The sequence below is a fragment of the Rhincodon typus genome, chromosome 24 (assembly GCF_021869965.1).
Source record: "Rhincodon typus isolate 14 chromosome 24, sRhiTyp1.1, whole genome shotgun sequence".
Classification (NCBI taxonomy): domain Eukaryota; kingdom Metazoa; phylum Chordata; class Chondrichthyes; order Orectolobiformes; family Rhincodontidae; genus Rhincodon; species Rhincodon typus.
Genome location: NC_063355.1, coordinates 22,639,931 through 22,667,670, shown reverse-complemented (window position 1 = coordinate 22,667,670; position 27,740 = coordinate 22,639,931). Strand labels below are relative to the sequence as shown.

Genomic DNA, 27,740 nt, shown 5'->3' with positions numbered 1-27,740 from the left:
GCCGGCGTCGGTGATGGGCAGAGCGGCATCGGAGGTAGGAGGAGCGGGGTAGGCGGCGGCAGGAGCGGTGAGGGTGGTTGGGACTTCAGTGTCGGTGGCAACGGCAGCGATGGTGTTTGCTGTCCCGGAAGTGGGGAACCCGGCGGTGGCGGATGTGACGTCATCTGAGGGTTCTCTGATAGTGGCCTCATGGCCAATGGCGGCGGGCACATTGTGGGGAAGGTCCTGGGTACAGCTGGGGATTTGGGGGGTGGAGGAAGCCCGTTTTGGGTGGTAGGCACCAGTAAGTTTACTGTACTTACGGTTTTTAGTGTCCAATAAAGCTGAGTAGAATTGTGAGTTCAGGTTGTGGATCCTACGAAGAATAAAAAACAGGAGAGGTCCTTTGCAGGTCTGGGAGAGGGAGGCTCTGAGCTGGGGTAGGCTTGATTGTAGTGCCTGGAGATGCCGGCGCATTGCTGCAAGTGTGTGTTTCAGGAGTCGCAGGGAGAAACGCTTCTGAAGGATCTCAATACCATGAGTGTAGATATTGTCACGGTTGGGGCCAAATTGGGAAGGCTTGAATGTGGATTGTAGTCCATTGGGGATGATCTGGTTCCGTAGGCAGGTGCTAAGGAAGGTGATGTGGCTGTAGTACCTGGTTTGCTTCAGGACGTGGTCGAGCAGTTTCAGGGCCGAAGAGATTACGAGAGAGTTGCAGTGGGAGAGAGATCCCTTGAGGTTTGTCCGGAGGGAGGAGGGTAACTTCTTCAGGCTAGGCATCCTTAGAAGAGGCTTCACAGTGGGGTTAAAATTGAATCAGAGATCGTAGGAACTGCAGATGCTGGAGAATCCGAGACAACAAGGTGCAGGGCTGACCTCAGCTGGAGTACTGTGTACAGTTCAGGACATTATACTATAGGAAAGATGTGAATGCAATGGAGTGAGTGTAAAAGAGCTTTACAAGAATGGTTCCACGATTGAGGCGCTTCAGTTATGAGAAAAGATTGGAGAAGTTGGGACTGTTTTCCTTGGAAATGAATAGGCCAAGAGGAGATTTGATATAAGTTTTCAAAATTAAATGGTGTCTGGATGGAGTAGACAGGGAGAAACTGTTCCAAATTATATGCAGGTCAAGAAGCAGATAGCAAAGTTTTAAAGCATTTTCAAAAAGAACCAAGCACAAGGTGAGAAAAATCTCTTTCCACACAAAAATGCGCTGACTGGAAGTGTGGCAGAGGCAGGTTCAATTGAGGCATTCAATTGGTGAACCCAGGCTTTCAGTATATAGTCAAGATCGTATTTTTTGATTTCTCAATACATCAAGAAAGGGGAGCTTTCACCATTCAATTTACATATTGGGATTCCTATGGTCCCATGTGCTACAAAATCACTCTTATTGGCAATCTTGGGAATAGGACTGTAGTCATCTGCTCACCATGTAAGCTTGACATGGAGAAAAAGCATATCAAAACAATCCTGTGTGATAACAGACACCCTAATCAAATCATATTATATATTGCAAAAACTCATGAAAGAGCCCACATTCACCACTTTTGGCCCAGAAGAGTGCCCAGTCTACCTCAGTTTACCCTGGAAGGGAAAGGTGTCTCAAAAATTTGAACAGGTGTCATTCTGGTCACACTGGTTTTCTCCACTAACAGGATGCTACCGCCAAGCCAAAAAGTCTTTATTACTACCACACGAAATGTGAGATTTGAGTTCTAATGCTGGTGTGATGCCAGGTACATATGTCCCAACGACCAGCAGATCACATTGAGCACTACATTGTGCTCAACATGTCCATGTTTGCAAGCCTCCAGAGTTATCCACCATTAGATGCAATTCTTCTATTGAAAATCATTTATATAAATAGTCCAGACTATGCTACGAGTTACGACAGAAACCAACTTAAGATCATCAGCTAAGCCCATCAGTGATGCATTTACATGTTCTAGAAACTACACACAAATACTTAGGATTCTGATTTAATGTAAACAAAGTGAATTTGTTCATATATTGCACGTTTTTCGACTAAAAGGGGTCGTAGAGACAGTCAAACTCTGCTGCATGCCCATGGAAAACCCTGACCAATTAGAATCAATCTGCCTGATCTGAGAATTAGGATTGACAATTAACTGTTCTTGCTGCATCGCCAAACCAGTAATGGCTGAACCAATAAGTATTCTCTTCCCATGCTATATTAAATAGTGATTTGTTTTCCAAATCTGTTTCCTGCATCCTAGTCCTGATGATTGCAAGACAAAAAGCTTCAACTTCTACTACCTTTTTGGTTTAGCTTTGCAACGGAAACGGATTTGTTTGGCAAGATTCCCAAGAATATAAATACGGTTGATGCCTGAGAAGTTAATGTATAAGATAAATGGTCGTCATTTTGGGAAGAGACAAGAGAATATTCTCGCTGGTAGCACTCCCATTAAAGAAGTAGATCAAACGATTACAGTGCTTACCACATAAAGCAAAAATGTTCATGCAAATATGATTGGTCTGCTCTATGCATTGGTCCACATAATATGGTACTAGAGTACTCAACTATATGAACTAGATTATCATAGATATTTTTTAAAAATTCAATATAATGCAATACAATCACAAGATTCACTAAATCCTGTGGCAAAAAAATAACAGTTCAACAGCAGCATCCTCTTCCTAGCTAACTTAGCCAGCATCAAGATGCTGATCACTCAAAAACAGCTCCATCGTGTGAAAGCACAAAACAACTGCCTCATTCAGAATTTGGTTATAGCAAGAAACTCCCAGGAAGACAGCAGAAATACTTTCTAGATGTCCTCACGGCATCACTGAAGAGATCAATTTTATTGTCTAAATCATGGAAGACCCTGTCTAATGACTGACAAAACACAAAAATGCAGAAAGCTGATTCAGGAAAACACCAAACACAGAAATTTTGGCAGGACTGCGCAGACATAAAGTTGAGGTGATAGGGACAGCACACCAACCCCCTAAAAACGCCTCTACTAAACCCTTTGAGCACCACCTTGCCTGCATATGGCAAAGTCTGTAGATCACAGATGGATTTATCAGCTATTGCAGAACTGACTGAATCAGAGTGAAAGCAAGTCATCCTTAATCTGGAGGGACTGCCAAAGAACACAATAAATTTTACTTAAGCTGCAGGCCATGCTTAGTACAAACTGTAACTCCATACCATCTAGAAGGCGTGAGCAAAACATAAATATCCAAAAGGTATTTGCACCTTGACAAGGTGTCAATCACTTTTGGAGGCGATGGTGGCAGAGTGGAATATCAGTAGACTAACAATCCGGAGGTCCAGATTAATGCTCTGATGACATGGGTTCAAATCTCACCATTGCAGCTGGTGGACTTTGAATTCAGTTAATAAGTTTAGAATATAAAACTAGTCTCAGTAATGGTGAACCATATCTCCTTCTCAATTGAGGTGCTGACACTCTGAGCTCTGGATTCAGAAGTCACTGTTGCATATGGATGTAGGTGGCTCAGGCTCCAAAAGGTGTATGGTTCGCTAATATTCTTCAGGGAAGGGCACCTGCCATCTGTGCCCAGTCTTGCTCATACATGACTCCACACCACAACAACATGGTTTACTCTTAATTGCCTTCTGAAATAGCCAAGTAAGCCATTCAGTTTCAAGGTTATTAGGGATGGGCAACAAATAGTCACCTTGCCAGCAATGTCTCAGACTATTTAAGAATTGAAAAAAAAAGTTACTGAAATCAACAAATGCTGGAGATCACAGCGGCTAAGACAGCATCCATGGAGAGAGAACAAGTTAATATTTCAAGTCTAGATGACTCTTCATTACAGCTGAAGTGAAGTGTGGAGGGGACAACACTTATGCTATAGCTTCGTGGGTACAGCTGTGGGTGTAGGGAGTTGGTAGAGAAAAGATGTTGATAGTTCAGATTACAATATTGGTATGTGATCGAAATGTGAAAATGAATGTCAGAGCAATGGTATCTCTCCTGCCAGACTTGAAAGGAGTGTGACTGGGATTTTTTTTTTGGGGGGTGGGGAGGTGTGTGGGCAGTGGAGAGCAGGATATGACAACAAGCTAAAAGAAAAGGAAGAAATGGTTCACAACTTAAAAGGTGTTGAACTCAATATTACATATAAACATAAGAAGATAGGAGCAGGGGAGGCCAATCGGCCCTTTGAGCTTGCTCCACCATTCTTCACGTTCATGGCTGATCGCCCAACTCAGATTGCCTAATCTTGCTTTCTCCCCATAACCTTGGATCCCCATCGTACCATATTACTATATTAGTGGCCTCTTGATTACATTCAATGTTTTGGCATCAACTACTTCCTGTGGTAATTAATTCCACAGGTTCACCACTCTTTGGGTGGAGAAATGTCTCCTCATCTCCATCCTAAATCGTCTACCCCAAAACCTCATACTGTGACCCCTGGTTCTGGACACACTCCCCATTGGGAACATCCTCGCTGATGTTCAGTCCTGTTAGAATTTTATAAGTCTCTATGAGATTTCCCCCCCTCATTCGTCTGAACCCCAGCAAAAACAATCCCAACCTAGTCAATCTCTCCTTGTACATCAGACCCCACCATCCCCGGAATCAGCCTGGTAAACCTTCACTGCACCCCCTCGAAAGCAAGAGCATCCTTCCTCAGAAAAGGGGATCAAAACTGCACACAATATTCTAGGTGTGGTCTAGAAGCCTGCAAAGTGCCTAGTCTGAAGATGAGACGTCGTTCCCTCAGTTTGCGCTGTGATTCGCTGGAGCACTGCAGCATGCCAAGGACAGACACATGGGCATGTGAAAAAGATGCTGTGTTAAAATGACTGGCTACAGGAAGGTTGGGGTCCTGCTTGCACAGATCGGAGGTGTTCCACAAAGTGGCACTTCGGTTTCTCCAACTCATCTTCAGACTAAGTACTTTAGAGCCTTCTGGACTTAATATTGAATTTAACTCCCTTAAATTGTCAACCATTTCTTCCTTTTCTTTTCGAGATAGTAGGAACTGCAGATGCTGGAGAATCTGAGATAACAGGGTGTAGAGCTGGATGAACACAGCAGGCCAAGCAGCAGAGGAGCAGAAAGGCTGACGTTTCGGGCCTAGAGGAAGGGTCTAGGCCCGAAACGTCAGCCTTCCTACTCCTCTGATGCTGCTTGGCCTGCTGTGTTCATCCAGCTCTTCCTTTTCTTTTAGCTTGTTATCATGTCCTCCCCTCCCCCATCCCAGCTACTGCCCTTTCAAGACTGGCCGGAGACACACCATTGTTCTGCCATTCTCACATTCCGATCATTTAATCTGAACTATCAGCATCTTCTCTACACCAACACCCTACACCTACTGTCCCCACCACCTCATTCACCCCCCTCCCCCCCCAAATATAGCATAAATGCTGTCTCCTCCAGCCTTCACTTTAGCTCTGACGAAGGGTCTTCTAGACTCTAAACATTAGTTTGCTCTCTCTTCATGAATGCTGTCTGACCTTCTGTGATCTCCAGTATTTGTTGTTTCCAGTACAGCTTCCAGCATCTGCAGTAATATGTTCCTTAAAAAAGTTACATTTGCTTTTTCATTCAGTGCATTTGAAAAGAAAATACACAATATAAATTTTATTTCAGTCACAAAAATCTTAGTTTTGTGTTAGAAACCAAATTACTCAATTTTTCTCCTAAACCTCAATGTAAGTACAGCAAAATAGATGGAGTTCTCTTCAGGTCTCTATTGCCAATCTGAATCCAGAAAACTGGAAACATAATACTGTCATGATCATTCTATAACTACATCTATACTGCAGTGAAAGAGGTTGATTTATTGTACAGTACTGCAAAATTACACAAGACCAAGTACAAGCCACTTAGTTATTAAACAGTCTCACTAAAGACCCCACAATAGATAAGGGGAGAGGTGTTAATTGGATAACTGCTTCAAATAGCTAGAAAAGACTTTCTAGGCCAAATGGCCTCCTTCTGTACTGTACAATTTTTAGATTACATTAAACACACATGAACCTCCATGCACAGAATATCAAAGTTTGGAAACTGGATCAGAAGTTCATTAAAAACTCCTGCGCTTTATCAATAATCACCTAACCAATCAAAGAAGTCTCTTACTATAACTACAGAAAACAATTTTCTTACATAATAACAAATGACATTGGTGGAATTCAAATTAAGATTCCTAGCCAAATCAAGATCCTTACCCAAAAAAACAAAGAAGTCTAACCAAATGTCCAGAAATAAAATAAATTTTGAAGTATGAGGTAGTCAGTATTGAAGGAACATTCACCCAAGACAGAGATAGTAGGAACTGCAGATGCTGGAGAATCTGAGATAACAAGGTATAGAGCTGGATGAACACAGCAGGCCAAGCAGCATCGTAGGAGCTGCTCCTATGATGCTGCTTGGCCTGCTGCATTCATCCAAAACAACCATGTTTAAAGAGCAATTGCTAAAAAGTCAAATCATTCTGACATTGAGGCTGCTTGTGTACACAGTAAATACGAGATGATAATAAACGGGGCTTTCAGCTCCGTTATTCACTTAGAGGTATGTGTTGACGCCAATAGCAACAAACATTTATTATCCTGCTGCACAGAGTATATTTGAGAAAAGCGAGAGGGGAAATCCATGAAATTATAGCTCTCTGTTAGTCTAACATTTGTTGTGAGAAGTTATTGAAATCTCTCATTAAAAAGATAGTGACTGAGTTATGGAGTAATTTGACCTACCCTTTACAAATCTCCAACAGGAACAATGTTTTTGTTTTAAAAAGAAAGCATGTACTGGTGTATCATTTTGTTGAGCTTGTTCGCCAAGCAAGTCGCTTTGTTTGAAAATAGCTACATACCTTAAAACACAGTCATAGGAGATGAATGCCAGAACTAAGAATAACAGCACTTAACATCGAGGCAGCATTTGATGAAGTGGGATAAGGAATCATCCTAACAAAAGAGGGAGCAACGGCAGGGAGCCAAAGGAAAACTTGCCAGTGGTTTCAGACACATCTGACACAGACAGATGAACATAGTTGTTAGAGACAACCTTTACAACTTCATATTAAACTCAAGGCAGTGCCTCCAGAACAACCAACCTTACCTTCATTATGAAGCCTTCACTATCACTGGAAGGTCACAATAGGACTGTGTGTTGGCATCCTTTCATCCATTAAAAATGGACATGCAACAAACAATCCGTTTAGGTGGAGTGTATTCACTTAGTGCACCTTTACTGATGGTTGTGAAGCTCACATGGAACAAGCAGAATAAACTACTCACTGAAGCAATGGTTATGGCAGAGGTGCTAAATGGATACTTTGATTCCGTGTTTACCAAATTAGAAGATGGTAACAATGGCCCAGTTGAAAACATGGATGTTGAACAACCAAGCACTATAGTGATAGATAAAGAAGTGATGATATAAAGACTGGCAGCACTCCAGGCAGAGCAGTCGCCAAGACCCAAACGGGATGCATCCAAGATTGCTAAGAAAGGTAAAACAGCAAATCGCAGAGCCATTGACAGAAATTTTCCAGGCCTCTCTTAACAAAAGGATCAGTCCCGGGGCAGTACTGGATTGCAAATATGACGCCATTATTTAAGGGGCAAAGGATAACCCAGAAAACTATAGAACTGCTAGCTTAAATGGGGAATCTGATGGAGGCCATAATATTCGATAAGATAAATACACACTGAGAAAAATAAGTTAATACTAGATAGTCAGTCAATGTGGTTTTGTCAAAGGTAGGTCATGTTTGACCAATTTAATTGAGTTCTTTGATGAGGTGACACAAGCAGTGGATGAAGATAGTACTATGGATGTTGTATATTTGGATTCTTAGGAACATTTAAAAGTAGTGCCAAACGGCAGGTTGGTTACCAAATTAGAAATGCTTGGGATTGATGGGTCCTTGGCAGCACGGATTAGTAGTTGACCAAAAGATAGGGAACAGGGGATTGGTATAGCTGGGCATTTCTCAGACTGAAGAGGAGTTGAAAGTGGTGTTCCCCAGTGTTTGATGTTGGAATTCTTGCTTTTTGAGTCATACAAGTGATTTGGAGATGGGTGTTGAGGGCAAAAACTCTAGGCTTGCAGATGATACTACACTAAGGAGAATAGTAAATTGTGAGGATGACACTGAACATCTTCAGAGAGACATTGACAGGTTGGCCAAATGGGCAGACACCTGAAAGATGAATTTCAACATACAGAAATGAGAGGTAATGCATTTTGGTAGAAGCACAAAGAGACAATATAGGCTAAATGGTACAACTCTGGGGGAGTACAGGAACAGAGAAACCTTGGGGTTCAAATGCATAATTCTCGGAAGGTGGCCAGACAAGTTGAAACAGTTGTTAAGAAGCCTGAGAGTCTCCTTGGGTTTATAAATAGAGGCACAGAGTGTAAAAGCAAGGAGATGATCCTACAACTCTGCAAATCATTGGTCAAACCACATTTGGAATACTGTGTTCAGTTCTGGGCACCTTAAAGAAGGACATTAAAGCCCTGGAGAAAGTACAAAGGATATTTACTAGAATGATACCAGGAATGAAGAATTTTAGATACAAGGAAAGATTAGAGAAGTTGGGCTTACTCTCCTTGCAGCAGAGAAGGAGAAGAGGTGACCTTACGGAGGGGTTTGAAATTATGAACAATTTTGACAGAGTAAAAGGAGGATATTCGGTTTGCACTAGTTGGTCGTCGGTAACTATGGGTCATAATTTCAAGGTTGTCAGCATAAGAGCAAGGAGTGGGATGAGGAGAAACTTCTTACTCAGTTGTTAGAATTTGGAATGCAATGCCTGGGAGAGTGGTGGAGGCGGATTCCATAAGAGGTATCAAAAGAGAGTCGGATAAATATTTGAAAGTTTGTATTTAGAAGGCCACGAAGATAGGATTGGAGAATGGGACTAGCGGAGTCGTTCTTTCTGGAGCTGGTACAGACTCAATGGGCCAAATAGCTGCCTTCTGTACTTTAGATTCTATGATTCTGTGATTAATTAAGACACATGAAGCCGCCAATTTTTGGTTTGTCACTTTTGGCAATGGCAACTATTGTCAAGCTGTTGCAGCCACTGGTCAGCACATGAATAAATTCAAGCCCACAGAAGGCATCACCATTTCGCGCTTTCACCAGATACAACTCCCAGGTGCAATGTTTAGGACCTGCATGGCATGCTTGCAACTGTCCATGACATGCAGCCTTGAACATCCCACAAGATTTTGCAGCAGAGTTTTCAGGTGAGCAATAAGGCCAACATCCCCAGACTACAGCAGTTTCCTGATCAGGACACAATGAGTTTTTGTCTTCAGTTTCAATCTTGTTAGATTGTAGAAGTTGTAGTCTGACCTTATATGCAAGTAGACTCCTTCTCTATCTGCATCAAGCCTGATCTGTCAGAGTTGGCTTTCTGCAAGAGCAATTTACCTGGTGTCACTTCTCCACCTTCTCCTCAACACCATGCAAATTTTCTCTTAAGATAATGACAATCTAATTCTCTGTTCTACTATATTATCAGGCAGTGCACTCCAGATCCTAACACTTACTGAGAAAATAAATATATTCTTCTATCATTACTGCTTCATCTGCCATTCAAATTAAATTGGTATCCTCAGGCAATTGACCCTTTTACCAATAAAGTTTTGCACTACCTAGTCTATCCAGATCCCTCATGATTTTACAGGCCTCTCCTGAATCTCCTTTCAACCTTCTCTTTGCCAAGGAGAACAGTCTTTATTTTTGCATTGATGACAGCATGACTTGAGCAGGTCTCAAATCAGGCTTTGCTACAATTCCAATTTTACCAAATGATTCTTCAGTACAACTATTCACCAAAAATTCCTGTTTTCAGCTCCATTTGCAACCTGTCTGATCATAAAACACACAGAATTACATGGCTAGCCTCCAAGCTTATATTGCCAAGTGGAAAGCAATGCAAGCACCTCATAAAAGCCATGTCATGAACATTCCAAAAATGGAAAAGTCCAACTTTGAAAATGCAACAATTGACTAAAAGCTGTACGCTAGCAGAACAACAAAATGGCTACGACAGTAGGTCAGATGCAAAACACTGCTAATGGTTCACCTCCTGAATTTTCAAAGTCTCCCCAATACATGCCATGTTTATTCGCGTGTGCAATGAATGCCTATTAGTAATCTCAACAGGTACAACTGCAACAACACTGAAGCTCCATATGATTCAAAGGCAAAACATTTCACTTGATTGATCAATGCCCCATGTCCATTACCTATATCTTTTAATACTGGTGAATAGCGATGGTAAATGTGCCCAATGTGCAATGTACTATAGCAACAGACTAAACATGAAAGGGCCCACCCAGCTTCTTTTTTCAATTGTCAAGGAGGACATGGGCAACAATGCCAAAGGAAACATCACCAAGTCATAACCTTCCTAATTTGGAGATTTTCCATCAATACCTGTGCCAAAATCTTGGAATTCTTTATTTAGCTAATGCTGCTGTAAAAAACGTTAGACCTTTACATTGAATTCACAATTCAAGTTGTTGCCACTAACACCGTTCTAGAAGTACCATCTACATGAGCAATTCAATTCAAAAAAATCTCATCACTGCTTTCTCACAGCAACAAAGGGTGTGCAATACATTTTAAAAGCATCATCTATACTCCAACTACAAACTTTCAAAAAAATGCTGGCAGTACATTGATTTTAAACAGAATTGACAAAAAAGTTCTCTCTACCGTCATTTAAAAATAAATCCTTGCAATTTCAAAACTTCATCAGTAAAAACAGATCTATGACATTGCAATTTCAAATCTTTTCACCAAACATGCCAAATTACACAATTGATGTGAATACCTAGAACATTATTTAACATTAATACAGAGCACAAAATGCCTTTGGTAATTTTCAAATTTCACAATTCCTCGTCACAAAACAAAATCTGAACAATCCCAATTCAAAGTCTGACAAAGTAATACGAGAAACAGAATCATGCATCCTGTAAAGGATCCTAGGAATTGTTGAGGCAGCATCTCATACATCAGTCTCCTGTTTCATAATCACTCTTCTAAAATTATACCAGTCAGTAAATTTGGAAGAGGAAGTACATATTCAGCAAAATTTTGTTTATTACATGCTCACAGTAAAATTGATAACATATGCAGTTCTTTGACAAATCTTAAAGAAAATGTTGAGCTCTTTGCTAAACCTATTTTAGTAAAGTGATCTCACTAAAATTATGATCTTGCTATATTTTTGGAAGTCATGCAACATGCAATCATAGCACCTGCTACTACCATTTGTTCTCACATTACCTTCAACCAAATATAAGGAAATATTTCCTTAACACACTGCACCATTGTCCTAAGAACTCCTGGTGTACATGAAGACAGTGCTTTCTTGCATATAATGAGAAAAAATGACTGAAATAGAAATTACAGGCCAAAATATTACAACAGCGTCACAAAGTCTCAGTAATCCTTAGACGACAACCGAAGTTCAACAGACAAGTAATTTAATGAAAACATACACCCAGTGGGTGTGGGTTGCTGCCACTGTCAACAAAATCAGTGCACCCACCTTTGAAACTGTGTAGGGGAGGGACACTTTTAACATTTCCTATTTTTAAAAGTTAAAAAGTTAAAAAGTTAAGAAATTGCTTTGGATTTTAAATGGCAAAAGGCACTCCATTATTAAAAGAGAATGGAGGGAGGGGATAAACACAAAACTCCAGGCCTATCAATTTGACATTCGTTCTGGAATAGCAGAACGTACAATCAGGGGCATAGTGACTGAGTATGTGAGACTGATTATTTGAGTGAGCATTAGGTAATTAAAAAGTGAATCAGCATCAACTTGTGAAGGGTAGCCATGAAAGGGCGTGGTCTTCGAAATTTACATTAGTCAGGTGTCTTTAAAAAATTAAGGGGATGAAGTTATACATCCCTTTTTTGAAGGATATCCTCTTGGATATTGATGTCAAGTATCAAAATTCTCTATAGTTGAAAGATGGGCAGGTCAAACTGCTTCAAAAGAAAACATTTTCTGCATGTACTGCTACATGACATCTACTAGTGAAACAACTAACAAACATCAATGAAAGTGGTTACAACTCCCATTACAGCCATTTTACTGTTTCTCTGGACTACCAGGTTGGTGTGCAGTTAGTAATAGTTGTACATTCCAGATTTTCAATAACTCAAACAAATTCATTTGATATGTAACTCTTGCTGCTGCTATGGCCAAGAAAGATACCCTTCACTATTCTGAGTCAGATTCAAAACCATTTCCCAAAGTTAAACATATAATGATTCAAGTCACTATGTCCCCAGCAAAATTATGTTAAAAATCACTGCAGAATTCAAAACACAGCTTCTACATAGAACAAAGAAAACTATGTCTTACACCATATGTAGTACAAGTCAGAACAGACCTCAGGGTATGCTGATGCAAACTATTCATGTGTTAACAAAAGGTCTTTCTGAATCTTGTTGCTGGAGTTCAAAGCATAATGTGGTTTGGTACACTTACTCAGATGTAAACAGAGACAAAATTAAACATCACATCCCTTTGCAAAGGAGTTTATTATTGTGTTATATAAACTCTCACAAGGGACATCCATACAAAACCATTCAAATAGTTTTCCACAAGAGATGGGTGCACTACTTGCTGAGGGCAACAGCATCAAAAGCGTCAGATAATATTCTGTCCTCTGTCTCAATCAAATTGTGGCACTATATTCTCTACCGCAAAATCTCATCTCTGGTACCATCCTCTTAGAACACCTCATTCCATCCCTCTCCATTTTTTAAAAAAAGTGTTCTTACACCTTTGCACATACAAGTCAGATGAAACTTCTTTCATCCACCTCTTCAGAACAATACTCACAGCTATACCCAAAACTTTGCTATCTTGTGTGGCCTCTCTACTCTAGTGGACTTAATCACAGATTACATTACCTGCAACGATTTTTTATGTTTCTCACACCACCAGTAACCTTTGACTGCCCTTCCAACTCCACTTCTGTTTATTTCAAATCATGGGAAAAATTCTCTGAAGACATTTGCCATTGTATATTCAAGTTGCCAACACCTAGCCTTTGACACACAAAAATTGAGGATGCTGGAAATCAGAAGCAAAAACACAAATTGTTGGGAAATCCAGTCTTTGAGCTTCAATTCACTACAATATTCCTGCAGCTTTCAACTTGCTCTGTCAGCTCTACATCTTCAACTTTGATGACTTATTCCCAGTAGAACCTTTAATCTCTCCCATACAAACCATGTTCTTTATGGACCCCATATCGTTGCTCTTCAAATTCAAACTGCGCAAACCTAAGCTCATCTCCTATACAATGGTTTTGACACATATCACCACATCCGCTGGACAAATCATTCCATACTTTCCTCTTTTAAAACCCACCAAGCCAGGATAATCCAACTGCTTTTCCAAACATCAGTCGCTTCTCCATCCCAACATATTTGAGTCATTAATGGACCTCTTTGACACCAATATTAAGACCATTCATTTAGTTATCTCTACTGCTTGCTCCCCACTTTACCTTGACTAACAACCTAAACCTTCCCCTCTCCCACCTAGCCCAGAACCCAGTTTTTTTCTCTAGATTCCAACTATTTCCCCAAAGCCCTCAAATTTATCTTGTCCACGTGACTTGTCTCTTGCTTCCTTGATTCTTCTACTTCTAAATTAACAAACCATTCACTCCCCTCCCACCCTCATCAATATTTGACAGTGTAAGTAATTCTCGATCTTCAGATACACTCTCAATTTCAAAGCTACTGACTCCAGCCACCTGTCAACCATGCTCAATGTCTCTAATCTTGCAAACTACTGCCCCATCTTCAATCACCTGCCTAGCCTCTGAAGTTCATGTTCATCTTCACAAATCCATACATAAATCTCTCTTATTGGGTTTTCTAACCTACCAAAGGACTGAAAGTCCAAAATCAAAAAGTTACAAATCACGTCCTGTGGTCGTTGAGAATGTTCTTCTCAACTTGTGGTTTTTGACACAGCTTACCACACCATTCCTTTCCAATGGCTCCAGTTTTACTGGTACAATTATAGTTGGTATATCACTAGGAATTATCTGTCTCCCTGACCCCAGGTAATTACCTTTGAAGTCCATCATGAATCCACGATCAGCTCCCACCTCTTTCATTTCTAAGTTATTCTCTGATCCAAAACACAAAAAGTCAGCTTCTACTTGTACACTAACAACATCCAGGTTTATCTCATAACTACCCCTGCGCTGTCAATTCAACCATTTGACAATTTTGAATCAGTTGCCATTTCCTTCAGTAAACAAATGCAAACACAAAAGCTATCAACATCAATTCCTTATACAAATACTGTGCTCTTGCCAATTTCATCCCCATCCTCTGCCATTATCTTGGTTTGAATCAGACTGTTCACAATCCAATGTGCATCCAAGCTGACCTTCTGACCCCATTCCCCCCGAAACACAAAATTCGCCTACTTGTGCCTCCATTGCACTGCCTACCTCTAAGCCCTGCTTCAACACATTACTTACTGACACCTTTTATTAATTGCCTCTGCATCTTCAGGCTCAACTATTTCACTTGGCTGGTCTCCCATCCTCCACAGTCTGCAAATTTTAGCTTATCTAAAACTCTACTCCTGTAGCAATATTGCACATTAAATCCTTGATCACTCATTATTCCTGTTCTTGCTGACATAAATCAATTCCCAGTTTCAGTAAATCTTTCCCATTTAAATCCTTTCAAGACCTTGCCTCTACCTCATACAAGAGAAAATAAAGTTCTAAACTCTTTTTTTTCAAGTAAATGAATAATGCTATCTAGGCTTTAGAAGGTATTTTTATCTTTATTGATGAGTACATCAAAAATCAATTGGCAGTTGTTTGATCTGTATCAGAACAATTGCCCTTGATGAATTAAGACTAAGCTTTACTTGAGGAAGATTAAAATGTCAAAAATACACAGCAGCACAGATGCATACACATGTATTTACTGGTCCTCATTAAAAATATTTGATTTAAATAATCAAAATTTCTTATTCATAGCAGTGATGGCATTCCCGAGTGCCTACATTAATGTCATACTTTGCACTACTTAATTATTCTGAATTTAACACTCAGATTTAATCCAGAGGAAAAAAATCTGCCTGCATTCAGCTCTTTTCTAAAATAAAAACTATTTCAACTTCAAAAATCAAAATACATTACATATTTGTCTCAGACCAAACTAGCAGAACAGGCAACACATTGAAGATACACCGAACAATTTTCTAATCTTACTATTGTATCGCTCGCTCCATGCTTTAGTAAGGTGGAATGTCGCAATATCATTCTCACTGAGCACAGATATAAAGATATTATTAACAGTAAACAAGATTGCTCTATTTTAAAGACAAGGAAGCAAACATGCACATGTGCTGCCTCCTTTTAAATCCTAACTCTTCAGAAGTGAAACTTAACTGCAGAAAGGAGAAGTTGCTCTACACATTGTGCTATTCAAAGCAAGGCCTTTCTGCATGTATTCATACACCAAAAAAAATCAAGCCAAGAATTTCTTCAAGGCATTCAACATAATAAATCTATATTCTACAACAACTAATCACATCAAATACATACATTTGATGTTTACTTTGCTACACCTAATGGACAGCCAAAATTCAGTAAGATCAGCAAACTGACACATTAAAAGCTAGGTGGGGCATGATACTTTTAACAATTCTTCAGATCTATTTGCATAAAAATAGCACAACAAAAACACAAATACATTTGCAATCTTTGGTTTACTAGAAATATCGCTGATACATGAGTTGTAAGATGCAATTTTAACAAATTGTTTCTCTAAAAGATTTACCAAGTGTTTAATAAGAGGTTTTATCTCTAGGATTACGGAGCAAAGTATCAAGTATCAAATTGTTTCATATTTTCAGAAATGGATATTTCAACAATGGCACAAGCAAAGTTGGATTGTTTTTGCATGTTTTAGCTAAGTACCAAGAAAATGGATGTGAGGCGTTCTCAAGATTCAGAGTGGGTGTCCCACACAGGAAGAGAATAATTGCATCTCACTGAAGCAAACTTCATGTCAGCCAAAGTAATTTTTGCAACATCAGTCCACCAGAAGGTTTTCTTGAATAATGCAGGAAATTCTATCCACATCTGAAAGAAAGCTCCCCATTCTACTTCGGAGAAGTCACAGTTGGGGGCAATTAAAATCTTCGCAAGAACCTTAGGGTCAATTAAATTGATACTCTTGGAAAGCCTAAATGCTTACTAGTAAAGACAGGGTAGAACTCAGGTCTTCTAGTCAACAGACAAATACTAACATTGTAATTACAGATCATTATCCACTCCCTTGCCTGTCCAACTGTTGTTCTCTCTCTATAGGCTCTAACCCTACCTATCATTTACTCCTTATCACCTGCCCCCACCCTATCTTCTCCATATAAACCAATAATTTTCCTAGCTATCATCAATTCTGAGGAAGTCACTCGACATGAAATCTTAACTCTGATTTCACTCCACAGATGCTGCCAGACCTGCTAAGCTTTTCCAGCAATTTCTGTTTTTGTTTGATTTACAGCATCCACAGTTCTTTCAGATTTTATTGTAATTACAAGGTTGCCTAAAAATGCCCAAATGCAGTTTTATGGCAAATTTTACATTATCTTGATCTTCTAAATACAGTACTTAGTGGTAAAAAGGGCAGAAAAACTTCACACACTGGTTCCTTTCAAAAATAAATTCCTCAAAAGTTTTGTTTATACTGTGTTGACAATTAGCATACTTCCTGCCAATGAAAATACTCCAAAGTTGCTTTTTATATTGATTTGGTTTCCCTGGCTGTGCTGTAACAACACATCAGCTTGTGAAAATAATTTTGTCCGGGGCGCTGCATCATAGATGGAATCCTGAAACCTTAAATATCTTTTTCAAACCAATGTGATCATCACAAATGAATTAAACACAACTGGTCAAAGCTGCGAAAGCTAACTCTCATCAGCTCCACGTGCACATATTTTAAATATTTTATAGCACAAAATATGGGCTGACCGGATTCCTGACTTGAATTCAAAATCCACCAGCCTTGTGCTAACCTCTGCATCCCAAAGAAAATCAAAGGGAAATTCTTTTCCTAGATGAGATGAAGATCAGATTTGGACAGTTTGTATATTTGATTATAATCTCTATCGCAGAAAAATTGAATCACTCCACAATAGATAATGCTCCCACAGCTTGTTAAAGCGGCATAAGAGGAATCTTATTCACTCATTTTTAGCTTCTAAAAATAAGACTGAAACAAAAGGAATCAATGAGAACACTGGAAAAATACTAAGCACCAAAAATTCTTAACACATCTTCTGCAGAAAGATGAGAATAACTTGTCAGTACAATGCATGAGAGTCACTGATACAACCCTTACTGCTAACATTTGCATTAAACTTCAACACGACTTATATTTTTAGGAGACATCACAAATTGAAATGAATGAACTCAATACACCACTTTATCTGCATGGCTCAACAAAATGCCAAGAACATTCCAAGTTTGATCTGCTTTAGGCTGACTTAACACATCATACTGAATTGATTGTGGGAACAGTGACATTTATTGAGAAAGAGAACACAATTCAGCCCACACTTCCACTCCTAACCCCTATAGAATATGGGTATCATTACAATCAGCTGCAATTGCCCTCTGGGAGAATTACCCACCAACAATAACGGAGGTTCATACCTAACAAAAAGCCACTTCGGTGTGATCACATCAAAGCACATTTATTGCTAGAACAAATTTGACAAAACTTGAGGCATATTTACAACATGCAGTTTAGGTGGTTCCAAATTGCTTAATCACAAGACATTCCCATCGAGAGGCTTTCATGTTCCAATCATCTTTCATAGTAAACAAAGTTTTATATTAAGTTAGTAAAACATATAAACTCTCTCTAAACTTGGCTTTCCCAATTAAAGAACCAACAATAATGAAAGTGGACAGATGGGTAGAGATGGCGATGTTCAACAAGTTTGATCCCACCAGGATAAAAGTGATTCTAAATGATAACTTCAATAATAATCTGAACCTTATGCAACCAGAAAGATGGAATTTCTATTTGGATGGCAGAAAGTGAACAACATATACAAATACAACACTATCAACTGCAGAACAGAAAATATAAATAACATTAGGAAAATTACAGAAATGGAGATGAAAGACTACAAAAGAAATGCACTTGATCACACCCTCAGGATCTCCCAAAGTATTCCACAGGCAATTACTTTCCAAGTGGTCTTTACTGTTATGTACACAAATGCAGCAGAAAGTTAGCATACAAAATGCGAAAGATTACTTTGCTGTTGCTGGATGCAGAACATTAGCCACGATTTCACAAAAACTCTATGTTTATCTTGGAATTTTGCCAAAGGATTTTTTATGAACAGTAGATGGGTTCTAGTTTAACAGATTAACCACAAGTCAGCATTTCAAACAATGCAACATTGGAGTGTTAGCTTAGATTATTTTCCCAAAATCCTGGCGTGGGACTTAAAACTAAAATGTGGAAAATTGCCCAATTATGCCCCATTAACAAAATATAGGACAAATCCAAACCTGGCAATTATGCACCCTCTGTCTACTCTGGTCCATATTGATGAAATATGTCATTAGCAGTGATATCAAGCAGCGGTTGTCAACAATAACCTGCTCAGTTCTCATTCTGCCAAGACTCCAGTCCTCATTATAGGTAAATTTTAAATCAACCTGTTATGACACTTGTGGGACTTGAACAAGGATGTCTGGCTTAGAGGTAGGGACGCTATCACTGTACCACAAGACTCTCTCCAGGCCCTACAACCTTAGACCAAACATGGAAGTAAATTCCAGAGAAAAGGAGAGTGATAGCCCTTGACATGAAGGCAGTAATTCACAAAAAATGGCATCAAGAAGTCCTAGCAATATTGAAATCAATAGCAATCAGGCAAAAAGTTCCACAATTGGAGTTATGCCTGGCCAAAGACAAAAGGCTGTGGCTGTTAGAGACTAAATCATAGGATATCAATCAGGCATTCCTTACATAGCGTCTAAAATTCATTAAGCCTAAGCTGTTTTATCAATGTCCCTCCCTCCAACAAAGACAAAAGTAGAATCTACATTAATAATTACACAGCAGTCAGTGCTATCCACAACACTGCAGAAACTGAAATGGCCTGTGACCAAAGTCCCAGATAGCATTCAGGTTTGTGCTGATAAAGGGCAAGTAACATTCATACTAGTGATAACCACATTCAAAAAGAGTGAACCTAACCACCCACCCATGATGTACAGTGGTATCACCAACACTGAATTCTCCACTAACAAAATCTTTGGGAGTTTATTATTGACCAGCATAATAACCAGATCAGCCACACTAACATTGTGGCTACAAAAGCAGGTGTCAGAAGCTGGGAATTCTGGGGTGAGTAATTCACTTCCTGTCCTGGCTCCCCAGAGCATGTCCACTATTCACAAAACACAAGTCAAGAGTGTGATGGAATATTACATTTCCCTTGATGAGCGTGGTTCCATCATCAAGAAGCTTCTCACCATCCAAGGCGAAATCAACAATGATGCAGAGCTGCAGCGGTATATACCATTCATAGGATATGCTGCTGCAACTCATCAAACTTACTTCATATGCACGGGCCAACCTTGGAACCTGCATCATTTAGAAGGACAAGTGCAGCAAACATAAAACAAAATCAACAGCAAGTATCCTCCCACCCATACACACCATCCTGATTTGCAACATCACTCATTCACAGTCACCATATCAAAAACCTGAAATTCCCACCCTAACAGCACTAAGTGTGTACCTATTCACATGGACTGCAGCAATTCAAACAGGCACCTCAATAATACCTTCTCAGGTAAAATGAAATGAGATCTGAAACAAACAAATGCAGAAATTGCTGGAGAAACTCAATAGATCTAGCAGCATCTGTGGAAAGAGAAACAGAGTTAACATTTCAAGTCCAGTGATCCTTCTTCAATAGCTTCGAAGGGACATTTACAGATGGGCAACAAATGCTGTTGTTGACAAATGCTTTTAGCCTGTCTCAGATTAATGTGCAGTCATCTCAAGCAACTGATAGTCTTACACAGTTAGTAGTTTTGGTTTATGCAGGTTGTCTATGGAAATATAACTGTTCTACAGATATACATGCAGATACATGGAGTGCCATAAAACAGTACTCAAAAGTTCAATGTACTAAATCAGAGTTCCTGAATCAACAAGGACTCCTTTTACTCAATTCAAAAAAAAGATGATTCGGTAATCGAACGTAATTCTTTTCTAACCTTCTCAAATTCATTTTGTCTTGTATTATCATCACTATTAAATAGAAAATGGTGAATAACAAATGCACTCTCAATGTTTACTGTCATTCTCCTGTTGCATTGTTGCTTGAAGCTTGATTACTGACAATGGGAAACTACCTGTAACAAGTTAAAAACAAAATCCATTCACAGTGCAACATATTTTTGGAAGACATAATCTGCACTTCTTGTTCTAATTTAGATTTTAAATTGTTTCATGCCTCACTGTTTATGAAAGTGGCCTGCAGAACATGATAAACTTTACATTAAACAAAAGCCTGTGATTTTAAAATTATAGCTTATTTGATGAATACGGCCCAACTACAATAATACTTTCAGTATATTATAGGAGATCCTATTTATTTCTTGATCTTTACAATGTACTGAGGGCAATGTACACTTGTGGCAAGTAACAGTGAATATATTCTCCACGTCAAATATCCAAGTTTTTCTTCAAAATTGACAAGTAGAGAATTCCACAGAAACACTCATCTTCAAAATTCAAATTTTTATTTTCAAAATAAACAATATTAAAGTTTAAAATAGTCAGCAAAATCCTGTATATACTTTGAAAACAGAAACAAAACAGCATGCAAACATCCACAGAAAAGACAGCATTTTTATTATCACTTGTGGTTTAATTGCCATGCGTTTTCTGTAAAAAACGCTATTTGCTACTCAGACCAACTTCTCAACCTATTCAGTTTTCCTCATCTTCTGTTAGAATCAGAAATTTAGACCACATAAAGAAGCCATTCAGACAGCCATACCTGTACTGCATTTCTGCAAGTACAGCTTTTGTTCACAACTCTATTTTTCTCATCCTCAAGTATTCCGTTCAAACTCCCTTTGAAAATTAATGGAATTGACAGCCAATACTATTTCAGGTAGAACATTCCAGATTCCAACAAATTAAAAAATATCCTCAGCTCCCAGTTGAATCTTTTTCAAATGATCTTACATCTATGATTTCTGGAAATTGATTCATTCATCAGGGGAATAGCTTTTTTCTATCTATCTCTCAGAACCTCATCACTTTCAAATCCTCCATTAGATGTCCGCACTTAAACTTTTTCATTTTAAGGAGAGCAATCTTAACATTTCTAACCTAACCTTTCTTCACACCTGAAGTAGCTATTCTAATTATATTCTGGTAAATCCCCTGTACACCTTTTCCAAAGCCTTTACATCTTTACCAAAGCTTGACACCCAGAATGGTTCACAAAATATTCCAATTATGGCCTAAACAGTGATTTTTAAAATTCTAGCAAACCTTTGTTTCATAGGTTTATGGTTAGAGATGTAGACTAAGTAATCCATATGCTCTTATAATCATCTTGCTTATCATGTCACCTTTTAAAGTATTTAAATATACAGACAAAGGTCTTGTTGTTCACCTACACTTTTCAAAATTTTGCTATTTATAGCATACTTCTTTTCCTTATGAAACCTTCCAAAATGCATCACTCTGCCAAGTATTATATGATCTGCAAACTTATCGTATTGCTGTCTACATCCAAGTCATCCAGCAAAACTGAAAAGACAATAAACCCAAAACTGATCTTTTGAGAACACCAGTGCAAACCAATTCATACGCCGAAAACATAATTTGCTATCACCCTCTTCTGTCACAAATACAGGGGCGATGATGGCCTAGTGGTATTATCACTGGACTGTTAATCCAGAGACTCAGGCTCCTCATGATTGCAGTTAAGCTGACAGGCCTGTACTTTTCCAGTCACTTTCTTGAATTATGGTAAAACATTAGGAACACTCCCCTTCCACCCAATAAGTTTTGAAAGATAGTGACCGATGTCACTACTGTTTCTACCTTTGCTTCTTTCAGGAACTGTGTTTCCCTTCCCCATATTTTTGAACACTTGCCCATTTGGCATCACCTGCAAACTTACCAGATTTGTTTTTGAGTCTCCATTTACCAATCAATAAGAACAGAAGCAGCAGCGGCACAGACCCCTCTGACAACCTGCTCCAGAACCTTCACCATGCTAACTACCCTTTGCTTTCAATGGTTTTGACTCAGTTCAGGAGCTTAGCTCCCATCCCATGTATTCCTACCTCGTGGAATACTTCAGTCTGGTACAGCAACAAAAACTTTGCCAAGATATAACATAGCATAATCACAACACTTCCTGTGTCAATAAAGACCTTAATGAAAATTAAAATGTTAGCCAAAATGAGCCTCTCATAAACTTATACTATTTTCCTCTTAACTTACCTTGTAATTCTTGCTCCACGAGCAACATTCTGTTTCTCCCTTTTAAAAAGATTGGGTTTAGCTATTGCACAAAGTTTGGGTAGTTTAAAATGCTTCCCTAAAGAGTGCAAACCTTGGCTAATTTCAGCAGCTCCTCCTTTAAATATTTTGTGGGTATTGTGTCCTGTCTTTCTTCAATTTTCTCAATCATCACTGGCCTTTTTTCTTGCTGCCATCACCATCACTGCCCCACCCAAAATGGTATATACTGTGATAAAATGTGTAGGATATACGTAAAATATTAACGATTTCGATCTTAAAATACAGCCAATTAGTTTTATGAACAATTTTTTTTTTGAAAAAGGCTCAGAATGTCATTTGAAACAGTGATGAGATACATAATTTCTAAGAAGGCATGTACCTTCAATCAAGTACCTGACAGGAAGTAGTGTTAACGTTAGGTTTATACTGCTGAATTTACATGCAGGCCAGAGATCATTAGTTTAGTTTTTGATTTCAATTATGGAAAATCAGAGTTTAAAGGAACCAGTCACCCTAACAGAAAAGATTTTTAAAAGTCTAGTGTCTAAAAGTTGTGAGTGTATATAGATGCATTCCAGACACCTGAACCAAAAAGAGGCACAGATCAACAGAATTGAAACAAGTTCATGCTGCAAACCCAGCAAGTAGTCATGAAACAGTCTCAGCAATCCAAGGGAAAGAAACTGGGAACACTCACTTAAGTAAGAAATTAAAAGGATGAGAGAAGAGTGATATTTTTCTGGAATTGAGTATCTGCAAAACTGTGTTGTGCTCTGTGGGTTAAATTCTAACTTTTTTAAATGCATACTTTTGTTTGTATTGTTTTATTTTGTGTTCTACTTTTAAAGACATCGATAGCCTTGTGTGTATATGTTTCAGGGATCAACCACCACAGTAACCAATTGCAAAAATTAATCACATGACCTCTCAAGCTAGGTTTCATTGTGACATCTGACGTGCCCAGTGCTTTTTCCAGCCGGGATCAAAACAACAGTATGATATTTTCACTCCTATTGTGTCCTTTCCAGATTTCCCAATGTTCCCTGGTAGTTTGAAATTAACCTCAGCATCATGTTTGTTATTCATTGTGAATTTTTTGATCAATCCGTACACATTATTTAATGAATTCTGGGGCATCCAGAGGTGGAAAAAATGCAATATATATACGTGAGCTTTTGTCCTTCAAAATGCTGCACACATGCATAGCTTGTTTCTTTCAGCTAAGTTGATTCATCCTTATCTACAGAGTCTCCATCTTATAAACAACCAGACCAAATAGTTCCAATGCATTAATAATGGAACTCTCTTCTGGTTTTGATGTCAGATGACAGCCTGCAGTGTTTCTCATGCCACAGATGCTATTTGACCTCAGCATTTCCTGCTTACAAAATGTAATTCACCTACATACTTTTCTCACAACTTGTACCATCTCAGGAAAAATGCTACCTATTCATTCCAAACCTATACCAATTCCACCTTGCTGGGATAGGACAAAAACAGCATAAATTGAAGAGTTGTTTCCACCAATCCATCTCAAAGGAACCACCCAACTTCAACTTAGCAACTTTAGTACACACACACCCCCACCCACTAATTTAGGCATCCATGAGACCAAACCGGTTTGTCATTCACACCACAACAGTCTGTCTCAGCTTATTTTTATACATTCAGAATTACGTAAAATGACACAGTTGGAACTTACAAAATACATTTTTTCCGAATTGTGATTCTATTTAGTTATATTGACAACCATTATAATGATTTTAGAAGAAAACACTTGCATTTATATAGCTCCTTCAAACTAATAAATGTCCAAAGGCACTTCACAGGAGCTGAATAAAACAATACTGGACTATGGTTTGCTTAAGGGCATGTGAACAAATATCCAAAGATTAGTCAAAGACATGAATTTGAAGGGATTCTGAAGAGGGAAATCATGAAGGCAAAGAGGGGCTATGAAATCACCTTGCCACAAAGATGAAGGACAATCCAAAGAGAGCAAAAGAGCAACTAGAAAGAGAATAAGGCCACTGAAAGATCAACGAGGTCGTCTGTGTTTGGAACCTCAGGAGATGGGAGGGATACTAAATGAATATTTCACGTCAGTTTTTATATTGGACAAAGAAATAGAGGCTAGACAACTCAGGGAAATAAATATCGATGTTTTGAAAACGGTTATATTACAAGAGGAAGTGCTGGGGGGTAACAAAGTGGATAAATCTCTGGGACCTGATCCAGTGTATCGCAGGATGTTGCGGGAAGATAGGGAAGAAATTGTGGGGCCCCTAGCAGAAATATTTGCATCTATAGTCACTGATGAGCTGCCTGAGGACCGGGGGGGTGGGGTAGCTAATGTTGTGCCTTAACTTAAAAAAGGCTGTAAGGAGAAGCCTGAGAATTACAGACCTGTGAGCCCGACATCAGTATTGGCGGCGATTCTGAAAGATAAGGTTTATATGCATTTGGAGACAAGGACTGATTAGGGATAGTTATAATGGTTTTGCAGGAGGGAAATCATGTCACACAAACTTGATTAAGTTTTTTAAGGAAGTAAGCAAAAAGATTGATGAGGGCAGAGCAGTAGTTGTTGTTTATATGGACTTTAGTAAAGCCTCTGACAAGGTTCCAAATGGTAGACTAATTAGCTAAGTTCAGGGTGAGCTTGGCAATTGACTACAAAATTGGCTTGACAGTAGGAGACATGGGGTGATGGTGGAGGGTTGTTTTTGAGATTGGAGACCTGCGACCAGCAGTGTTCCGTGAGGATCGGTAGTGGGTCCACTTGTTTGTCATTTATGTAAATGATTTGTATGAGAATATAGAAGATATGGTTAGTAAGGTTGCAGATGACACCAAAATTGATGGTACAGTGGATAGTGAAGAAGGTTATCTAAAATTAGAGATCTTGATCAATTGGGTCAATGAGCTGAGGAGTGACAGAGTTTCATTTGGATTAATGAGAGATATTGCATTTTGGTAAAACAAACAAGGGCAGGACTTATACAATTAATGGTAGGGTCCTGGGCATTATTGTAGAACAGAGACACCTGGGGGTTCAGGTACATAATTCTTTGCAACTTGCATTACAGGTAGGCAGGGTAGTCAAGAAGGTGTTTAGCACACTGGCCTTCATTGCTCAGACCTTTGAGTATATGAGTTGGGACATCATGTTGACGTTGTACAGATTGTTGGTGAGGCCTCTTCTGGTGTACTGTGTGCAGTTCTGGTCACCCTGCTATAGGAAGGATATTATTAAATAGGGGAGAGTCCAGAAAAGATCTGCCAGGATGTTGCTGGAATGAGTTATGGAGAGAGGCTGGATAGGCTGGGACTTTTTTCACCACAGCAAGAGAGATTGCGGGGTAACCTCACAAAAGTTTAAAATCATGAGGAGCATAGATAAGGTGAAAGCAAGGGTCTTTTCCCTTGGGTGGGGGAGTTCAAAACTAGGGGGCATATTTTTAAGATGAGAAAGTTTTAAAAAGGACATGAGGGGCAACTTTTTTTTAAACACAGAGTGGATCACGTGTGGAATAAACTGCCAGAGGAAACAGTGGATGCAGCTACAGTCACGACATTTAAAAGGTAGGATAAGTACATGAATAGGAAAGTTTGGAGGGGTACAGGCCAAACACAGGCAAGTGGGACTACTTTAGTTTGGGAACATGGTTGGCATGGACTAGTTGGACCAAAAGGTCTGATTCCATGCTCTATGACGCTATGAGTGTCTTGAATGAGAAAAACAATGAAGTGAGGCAGAAAGGTTTAGAGAAGGAATTCCACAGCTTAGGGCAAAGGCAGTTTAAGGCATGGCCACATAGTGGAAGGATTAAAATCAGTAATGTTCAACAGTCTAGAATTAGAGGAGCACAGATGTCCTGAAGAGTTGCAGGGCTGGATGAAATAGAGATAGGGCAGGAAAAGATCATAGCGGTACTTGAAACTAATATAATTGCGCACAACAGGTGACCCAGTTCAATTCCCACCTGCACTAGAAATGTGATAACATCTCTGAACAGATTGATGTGAAAAGATCTAGAATTGTGCAAAACCCAAATAACTCACTATCTCTCTACGTGGATTTTGTTCTGAAGAATTAACTAGTCAGTAATAAGGAGTTTAAGAAAAAAAACTTGAGATAACTAAGGCTGCAAAGAAAAGAAAAACTAGCCTTGAAATAAATGAACATGACAAACAGAGAACCAGCTGGTCAAAACCAACTCAGGATATCACATGGACCGTTTGTTGGAACTTAATCCATGATGCGACCTTAAAATAAACTGGATTTCAGTAATTTAAGTAAGGCATACTAATTTAGAAGTGTCCAAAGCACTCAAAGGTTGTTATGCAATTTCACCTTTCATTTTATGGGTATGGCTTTGTGACACAGTTCACAATCGTTGTGCAACAGTTAAATTTCGAGGACACTTGAAAAGTAACAGAGACGAAACTGACAGGAATCAAATCGAAATGAAAGAAACCTTGAGTGAGTTGGCAAATCCCCATGTCATCTGACAAAAACAGTAAGTGTATTCTTTAAAAATACAACCCGAATAATCCAACATCCACGGAGAAGAGGGCGGCTGGATGCGGCACTAAGAGACTGCGGTACCGGTGCCTGACACTCGGATAAAGGCGGTCGATGCTCTAACTGCTGCCGACAACCCTCAACTTCCAGCCGCTCTCTTTCCCAAAGGCCTGACCAGAGAGGCCAGGCCCAGCCACACTTACCGCCTCAGAACCTCCGCCAGCCGACAGCCCACAGAGGCCCCAGCGAGGATCTCTATCAGAAAACTCCCGGTTTTAAAAACTAACCTCGACTTGCAGGAACTTTACGCCAGCTCCTGGATAGGACAGGCCTCAGCGAGCCCCGGCAGCACCGAGCAAGCGAGGCAGCCCCGCCAACTGACGTCAGGTGACACCGCCCACAGAGAGCGAGCCGTGACTCACCGCTGGGCACGGGGAGAGTCAGCGCTGAGCACGGGAAGAGTCAGTGCTGGGCACAGGGAGAATCAGCACTGGGCACGGGGAGGGCACAAGGACAGTCAGCGCTGGGCACGGGGAGAGTCAGCACTGGGCACGGGGAGAGCACAGGGACAGTCAGCGCTGGGTACGGGGAGAGTCAGCGCTGGGCACGGGGAGAGTCAGTGCTGTGCACG

General features: G+C 39.6%; 1 long non-coding RNA gene across 1 annotated transcript in view; it reads right to left on the bottom strand.

Annotated features, from left to right (window-relative positions):
- The window catches only part of LOC125485937, a 33,176-nt gene extending 5,705 nt beyond the window's left edge, over positions 1-27,471 (bottom strand). The window contains exon 1 of the long non-coding RNA XR_007264644.1: positions 27,397-27,471. This is a non-coding gene — a long non-coding RNA (uncharacterized LOC125485937). The remainder of the gene's footprint in view (positions 1-27,396) is intronic.
- Positions 27,472-27,740: the final 269 nt, after the last annotated feature.